Source organism: Manis pentadactyla, chromosome 18, assembly GCF_030020395.1.
Source record: "Manis pentadactyla isolate mManPen7 chromosome 18, mManPen7.hap1, whole genome shotgun sequence".
Classification (NCBI taxonomy): domain Eukaryota; kingdom Metazoa; phylum Chordata; class Mammalia; order Pholidota; family Manidae; genus Manis; species Manis pentadactyla.
The window spans coordinates 31,248,142-31,257,362 of NC_080036.1; positions in this window are offsets into that span (position 1 = coordinate 31,248,142).

The window sequence follows — 9,221 nt, forward strand, 5'->3', positions numbered from 1 at the left end:
CCCCATCCCCACTTATTTTTTTTCACCCACCACACAGGAGCATTGTCAATTTTATTGAACTCTTAAAAGCATAACTATTGTTCTGTAATTTTGCCTTTATCACTTAATATTCCATGGAATCATTTATGGGAATGTTTCCATGAAGCTCCCATTATGTGTAAGCTCTGAATAGTGTTCTGGGGGTTCTTTCGCTGTAAAGCAGTTTCAAGACTTTGTGTAGTGAAATCTCTGTCTTATCTTTCCTGGCTTCTAGATTTCCTGTCTTGCCCCTTTAGGGAGACTTCCCACCCCAGAATCACAAGAATAGTTCCCTACACGTTCTAGTAGTTTATAGCTTTGTTGTTGTTGATGGTGATGATATTCAGATTACCATGATGTTATCAGATGTTGTTCAGACCATCAGTTCATCCGGAAGTCATGTTACCCCAAGGTCAGGGTCTGATGAGGGCGAGAAGCCAACCCTAAACAGTGCCAACACCAGTCCTGAGTAGTCCACCCCCCCTCCCTGATCCAAGAAGCCGCCCTTAACTAAACTGCTTGATAGCCCCAAACAGATTCAATTTGGTCAATGTATGTTCTTTTACAAAAATACACTGCCAAAGTGAAATTATTTATTATAGGATTTTTCCTTTTTGGCATCTATATTAATAAATAAAATTATTGTCAGTTTCCTTTTTAGGGGATGGTGGGATTCTCATTCAGATTTGATGCAAGGTTCTGCTAACTTTCTAGGATGATTTTGAAAACATTCTGGTTTTGCCCATAAGCTGGTATTTTTAAATTATCAAGACAGCTATCTGTTCATTGACGATTTAATAGAACGCATCTATAAAACCATCTGGGCACGATGGATTTTAGAAGGATAGACATTTGGTTATCTTTTCAAATTTACTGATGACTGATGGGGGGTATTCATTTCTGACTCTTCTTGAGTTGATTTTGGGAGATTTACATTTGCCTAGAAAAGAGACCTATTTCATTTATGTTTACAAATTTATTGTCATAAAGCCACGAATTCTGCTCCCATACATGTTTCCATCTCCTCCGAATCCATTCTTACACCCCCTTTTGCTACTGATGTTGTGTTTTCCCTCCATATATTATTTTGTCTTTATATCTAGGGTTATTTTGCTGTGGTTAAATCAGATGATCTACATAGTTTCCTCTTTCTTGTCTATTAGATGACCAATTAAAAATACTCAGAGCATTTTTCCTCATATTCAATGAAGAGAAAAGTGTGCATTCTGTGTGTTTTTGATACAAATGATTCAAATGCACCTGTAAACTAAGTGCACATGATTACACTCTGTGTCTTTACTCTGTGCTGTAAGGCAGACTGACATGTTAGTGAGGAGCACAGACTCTATGGAGTCAGACTCACTGGGTTTAAATCCCAGCTCAACCACTTACGGGCCATGGGATCTCTGGTGAGTCACTCAGCCACCCTGTACCTCAGTTTCCACCTCCATAAACCTGATGTAATAATAGTGTTTACTTCGTAGGACTGGGATGACAGGCAGCTGAGTTAATATATAAAAAATGTTCAGTGCGGTGGCTGGTAGGGAATAAGCAATGTCTTAGCTACATTTTCTACCTGATCTATTCATATTCAAATCAAGCTGTTAAAGTCTCTCAGGATGCTTGAATTCATTTAATCGGGAAGAATTTACAGAGTCTGGGCTGTGTGACCCCATCTGCATTCCCTTGTGTGTGGAGATTTAGCTGTGAACACAAAGGTCAGTTTTCTGCCTCTTGTAAGGACCTTCTAAATATCTAGATTCGTCAGCGTGTTTTTGTGTGTATGTGTCCTGGGCGTGTCCCCTGTGTGTGTGTATGTGTGAATCAGGGTCCCGCTGTTCCCTGCCACCCGTTTCATACAGGAGAGCGTGAAGCGCAAGGCCTTTGGGAGACCATGCCAAGTGTGGCGGCATCTCAGCCGCTTCCCCAGAGATGTGCTTTATATGCCAGACACAGTTAATTAATAATAATGACATTTTTAAGATATTGGTCATTAATAGTAGCAATACAAATTTTTGAATACCTACTGCTGTCAAGGCCCTCCAGCCAAAGGCCTTCAGGAACACACCTATAATTGAACAAGTTGGATTTGTGACTTGCTCCTGCAAGGGAGACCGCACACCAGGGGAAACCAGAGTAAGAAAGTTCTGAAAGGAACACGTTGTAGAACTTGGGCTTTGGCTGGGAGATTTGGGGGAGGATCCACTCCACTCTTACCAGAAAAGAATCACATAGATGGTTCTGACACCACAAAGAAAAGCATAAAGTGGTCCTTGAGCCGTGGATCCCTATGCACCCTGTTGCTGTTTTAATTTAGATATAATTGACATATAACATTATATTGGTTTGATTCGATATTTGCATATGTTTCAAAATGATCACGACAATAAGTCTAGCTAACATCCATAACCTTACATAATAACAAGATTATTTTCCTTGTGATGAAAACCTTTAAGACTTACTCTCTTAAAACTTTCAGTATACCATACGGAATTATTAACTGTAGTCCCCCTGCTGTGCGTTACCTCCCCATGACTTACTTATTTCACAGCTTCAAATTTGTCCTTTTCAACCCCTTTCTCCCATTTCGCCTATCTGCCCACCCCACCCACCGCTGCCTCTGGAGCCCACCAGTGTCTTCTCTGCATCATGAGTGTGCACTCTGTTTCAAGCCAGGGAAAGTGTAGTGTTTATTCCCCACTCTCGAGCCGTCTCCCTGCACAGAATGTTCCAAGCAGTCATTGTCCGTAGGAAAGGGAAAGACAGGCCCTGAAGTGAGTACTCAGCTCCTCAGCGACAGCTGTTAACAGGAAGCAGTAACAGTCACTTGATTCATTGTCTTTACACAGATTGGGAGGCTCAATTTTAGAACAATGAGGTGCTTTCCCAAACTCACAGAGAAAAGCAATACCAGGGCTGCAGGTCTCCTGAGAACAGTATTGTAGAATTGGATCTGTTCCAGTCTATTATGAATTTTTAAATAACTTCTACTGGATTGTTATTGCAAACGTGTTACAGGCATATATCCTAGAAAACAAAGATAAGAGATTTATTCTCCCCATCCTTTTATTACACTTCTTAATTTTAAAAAAATAGTTTCCGATGTTTTTACTGCACATTTAAATCAGAGCTGCTTTTTTGCTGTAAGCAACGGAAAACCCCATTTTAAAGAGGGGCCTGTATTCTTCCATACCAGGTGTCTGAAGGTGGGCAGCTGCCAGTGATGGAGCAGAGGCTCAAAACTTTCAGGGCCAACAGTGATGTTTGTGGACTTTCCTTGGAGTTTGCAAGAGGCCACTGACCAACAGAATAGAATGGGAAACTCACAAAAAGTTCAACTTTTTATGGCAATTTAGTATATGGTTCAGTTAACATTCAAAAGGGGGAAAGGATGCATTTTTGAAAAACGTCACTGGGGTAATTAGTTTGTCATTGGGAAAGCAATCAGTGCACATCTAGTTAACTGTGCACACTAAACACCAGATGGAGCAGAAATCTAACTGTAGAACATCAAACCATAAGACTGTCAAAGGAAGACTGGGATTTTTTTCACAAGCTTAAGGTCAGAAAATTTCTAAGCATGACATCTAAAAGGCAAAAGTTGTAAAGGAATATAGATAGATTTGGGCAACTTAAAATGAAAGCCTTATTTATGACAAAACATAATAAAACTAAAATACAAATAAAACATTGGAAAATATTTGTAATATGTATGACAGATTAAGAATATAAATTTTACAATGTGGAGAAATCTTTCAAAGTTTATAAAACAAGTCAAATAGAAAAATGGGAAATGAATATGAACAGTAAATTCACACACGCACATGTATACATGTAATACAACTGATAAACATAAAAAGATCAACATCTTTAGTAACTTGAAAAATATGTAAAAGTAAAATTTTTTGCTTATCAGATTATTAGGAATTAAAAAGATTGATAATATCTAGAAACCATGAAGGTGTAAGAAAATGGTTAGTCTTATTCTTTGCTGGTGGTAGTGTAAATTTTTGGAGTTTTTTCCAAATTTTTATTTGGAAATATTTATTAAAATGTTAAATATTTCCCCCATATTCATGAAGCAATTTCTTTTGCAGATATACTCTAAGAGGATAGTTGGACAAATACACTAAGATGTAATTGTTGTTCATACTGGTGAAAAATTGGAAATAACTGAAATGTACATCTTCTGCAGATTGATTTTCAACACACTGTTATCTTCCTGGTCAACCTATGGATGAAATTCAACCATAATTTGACAAATGGATTTGCATCTCAATCCACTTTTCCCAGTAAGTTTAGTATCACCATGTCAGATATGTAGTCAACTGTTGAACTTTTTCTCATCTTCATACAAATTATACTCATTACATTAAACTGAAGCTGATCCAGTTTCAGCATCAGATTCAATCTGCATCATTATTTCTCCCCAATATGTACTTTCTAAAGTGTAGACAACAAAAAACACCCCATCAAGCTCTGACCTCCTGCACTTGCAGACTGTGGTGCAGATTCTCGCACCACAGCTGACCTCATGCTACCAGCGGGTGCGCGGACGCAGAGCTGGGAAGAGACACAAACCATTTTGTGGTGTTTCCACCACTCACATACGACAGAACTAAGTCACCTCAAGAGGACAGTCGGCAGAAAACCTGGATAATTAGGAAGGGACAAATTTTGAGTATTTCCTTGGTTTTTAACAGAATGTATTCAACTGTAAGTTTATATAACTTAATTTTTAATGATGGCTGTATTTGACAGGAGGCTTGCAACAATCTGGGAAATTTAGCAATCGGTTCTCGTGAGCTGGAGGCCTGCCAGTCACCCGGCCCAGCTCACCTTTCCTGCGGACGAGGAAGCCACCGCCTTAGGCTCACGGAACGCTGCAGGCGTTGACAGCTAAAGACAGCCCCGGTCCCCAGCAGCTGGTCCAGCGCACCATCACCTGTTAAACACGTGAATTCCCAGTACCTCCGACCTGCAAAATTAGGAAAATCTAGGCGACTCGTGTGCACATGAACGTTTGAAGGGCTCCGAACGGCATCGTGGTTCTCAGGCACGTTGTTCATTAGAATCAGCAGGGGGATTAGAAAACAAAGGTGCCCTTACCTGGGTCCCACCCTCAGAAGTCATTTGATTGAAGGGAGGAGCCCAAGCACGGCTGGTGGGGAGAGATCCGGGTGAGTTTAACGTGGCACCAGGGCCAAGCCACCCTAACCTGCACGGGCGCCTGGAGCTGCCAAGACCAGCTCTCTGTGAGAAGCAGGGATGCAGGCATCTGTACCTGGAGATGGCACAATGATGCTGGTCCGGGTGGCCGGAACCCACCCCCAGCAAGCGCCCTGGAAGCCGAGTCCAAGGCCTGATGCCCCTCCAGCCCCCAAACACCCATTCCTCCCAGCAGAAGGGTATTCCCCCCTTGCAGCTTCTTTACTGCCACCCCGTCCTTTTGGGGACATGAAAACCATGGGAACCAGCAGGGGCAGCAAGGTGTGCTATTCGTTTGGCGCCGGGTTTATTCTGCTGGTTCTGCTCTGGCCCTTCACCAGTGTCCTCTGAAGAGACTGTGTGAAAGTGTCCTTTCAACGTTAATGCCACGGGGTTATGACCCCTGTTTTCCTTCCCACCCTCTCCTGAAGGCTCCTGAGGAAAGTGTTTTTATCTTATCAGATTTGAAACACTTTGTAAAAATACTCAGCAAATATCCCAGCAAAAATAAATGTCCCTAAATAGCCCCTCGATCCAGTGTAAGTCATGACCACCAGCGTTCCTCTGAAATGCCTAAAATAGAGTCCGTGCCGGCAGCTCCCTCCCAGGAGTGTCCTTGCTCAGCTAACCTACTTAGAAGCTGTGAGCTGGTGCTTTTGGGTCCTGACAGCCCTGTGTGTTTTGTCCCGAAACCTTCTCATCTCCCAGGGGACAGTGAAGATGTGCACACCTCCAGGATCTGGGGGCACCGGGCAGGCCTGTGTATGGAGGTGCAGCTCTCGTTCCCGGACCCCCGGGAGTCTGTGTGGGCTTGGACCGCGGCCAGGTCTGAGCAGAAGGCCCTTTAGAGGCCCTCGGCCCTGATGCTCCTCTGGGCTGTGCCCACTGGGGAGGGTGGGGATGGAGCCAGCTGCAGCGCGTTCTCCAAGGGCCCCCGTCCTGCTCTGACATCCTCTGAAGGGAGCAGCAGATGTGGAGGAAGGCTCCTGCCCATAATCTGATTCCTCCGTGACCCAGGAGAGGAGTGGGCATGTGCCCACCGGCTGTGGAGGGCGCACGCATCACCAGAGGGAGCAGAGTGTCCCTTTCGTGGCCCACCTCAGATGCCGGCTTTGCTGGTGGCACTCAAGCCTGCTGGGGTCTGTGGTAGCAGAGGTGGCCTCCTCGTCCTGATTCACCAGGGGCTTCATAGCTTCAGCCCAGGAAAGACCCCCCAGTCCTGGGTCACCCAGGTGACCACCCAAAGCCACTGTCCTATGATTTGGAAGTGTAATCTCAGCTGAGTATCATCACTGCAGTATTCACTGTCTAAAATTTCAAATTAAACAAAGCTTTCATGTACATGAGTCAGATGGGCACAGCTATTAACCAAACTCCCATTTTAGAGAGAGATTTGGGTCAGTCCAGCTGCAGTTTCCCATCCAGAGGTCCAGAGCTAGGACAAGGGTGTGGGAGTGGAGGCCAGCACAGAACAGAGGCAGACCGAGGGGCAGTGGGGAGCCACTCAGAGCACGGAGGGCCTGAGGATGCCGTGAGACCTGCTCCCGCGGGGCAGGCCCCCCGCCCAGGCTGCTTCCTAAACAGGCAGGCGGAAGATGGACGCTCAGGCAGCTGCAGGCTGCTGTGCAGACTCCGTAAAGAACTACAAGAAAAGAAAAATGGTAAAGCACGTTCCTTACTAGAAAAGGAATGCGTTTATAGCAGAGAAAATGTGAGAAGTACAGAAAAACATGAAGAAAATTAAAACATCACATTAAACCACCACTGTAAATAATCTGTAATGTCACCATATATTTCTTCCCACCACCCACGAAATAAAAACCCTGGAATCCATGTGGTCCAGTCCCAGAATAGTTACAGTTTAAAAAAAAAAATCATTCTCCAAATGTAGTAAAAAGCAATCAAGAACTGCACTGGAGATTCTCAAAGTGAATCAAAAGGAATCCAATTGGAGATCCGTAGCCTGTCTTGGCATTTTCTTTCCATCCAGTTCTCCTGACACCCCCACCCCACAAAGCTCCCCACCTCTCCCGACCCGTCAGAAGCCCTGACGTGGTCCCCCTCCCCTTTCCAAGCCGCTCTGCTGCTTCTGGGACGCTCTGCTCCTGTTCCCAGCATCAACTCAAACTGGTCTCACTCCCTGCAGTTCATCTGCCCATCATGCCCATTTGCCCAGTTCTGCTTGGAAGACCCCCCCTGGGGAGCCGGGGCAGGAGAAAAACCCAGACCATCAACCGCAGGACGGTATTCCGTGGGCACAAGGGGAGGAAAAACATCGCAAAATATGCAAATGCCTATAATATAACATCTTTTAGGGGAAAAAAAATCTATAAATACTTTACACACTTTTTTTTTTTGCAAAACTGCAATTACACTGCAATTTTATAGTGTGATCTGTAAACTTTACATTCCTTCATTTCTTCATTTGCTCGTTCGGGCAAACAGTAGCTGTGGGCTGATTATGTGCCAGAAACAATGAGAAGACAGACAAAAATGAATGCCCTCATGTGGTACAGTCTCTACATGTTCAAGTGAAAGGGTGAGTTGCATGTCTCTGATTTTAAATCAAAAGCTAGAAATGGTTAAAACCAGTGAGTAAGCATGTTGAAAGCTGAGATAGGCCAACACTGGGTGTCTCGGGACAGTCAGCTAGTTGTGAAGCAAAGGGAAAGTTCTCAAAGGAAATTGAAAGAGCTCCTTCCGTGCATATGCCAGTGATAAAAAGTGAAATAGCCTTATTGCTAATGTGGAGAAAGTTTCAGACTCTGGACAGGAGGTCAAACCAGCGACAACATCCCCTTGAGCCACAGCCTCATCCAGACCAAGGCCCCAACTCTCTCCAATTCCACGAAGGCAGAGAGAGAGGAGGAGGCTGCACAAGAAAAGTGAAGCCTGGCAGGGGTTGGTTCGTGAGGTTTAAGGAAAGAAGCGTCTCCCAACAGAAAAGTGCAGGTGGAGCAGCAGGTGCAGGTGGTGAAGCTGCAGCAAGTCGTCAGAAGACCCGGCTGAGATCCTTCACGCAGGTGCCCCACTAATCAGATTCTCAGTGCAGATGAAACGGCTTCTATTAGGAGAAGATGCCATCTAGGACTTCCACAGCTGGAGGGAAGTCAGTGCCTGGCTTCAAAGCTTCAAAGGACAGGCGGACTCTCCTGTCAGGAGCTAGTACAGCTGGTGACTTTAGGTTGAAGCCAGTGCTCACTTACTGTCCTGAAAGTCCTCGGGCCCTTGGGAGTCATGCTGAACCCCCTCTGTACTCTGTGGACGAGGAAGCCCGGATGACAGCACAGCTGTTTACAGTGTGGTTTACTGAAAGGTTTAATGTTCATTGACAATGTGCCTGGTCACCACAGAGCTCTGGTGGAGATGGACAATGAGATAATTTTTTCATGCTGCTAACACAACATCCACTCTGCAGCCCGTGGGTCCAGGAGTCAGGCTTCCAAGTCCTATTACTTAAGAAATATATTTCATAAAACTGTAGCTGCCATAGATGGCAATTCCCTTGATGGATCTGGGCAAAGTAAATTGAAAGCCTTTTGGAAAGGATTCACCTTTCTAGATGCCATTAAGAACATTCGTGGTTCATGGGAAGAGGTCAAAATGCACATGAGTCTGGAAGAAGTTGATTCCAGCCCTCCTAGACGACTTTGAAAGGTTCAGGATGCCAGGGGAGGACATCACCGCAGATGTGGTGGGAACAGCAAGAGAACTAGAATTAAACGTGGAGCCTGAAGACAGCACTGAATGGCTGCATCTCATGATGAAACTTGAACAGCTGAGGAGCTGCTCCTTATGGAGGAGCAAAGAAAATGGTTTTTGGAGATGGAATCTGCTCCTGGTGAAGACGCTGTGAAGATTGTTGAAATGGCAGCAAAGGATTTAGAAAATGACATAAATTTAGTTAATGATGCAATAGCAGGATTTTGAGAGGATTGGCTAATTTTGAAAATTCTGTGGGTAAAACACTATCAGTGTCACATGCTGCAGAGACA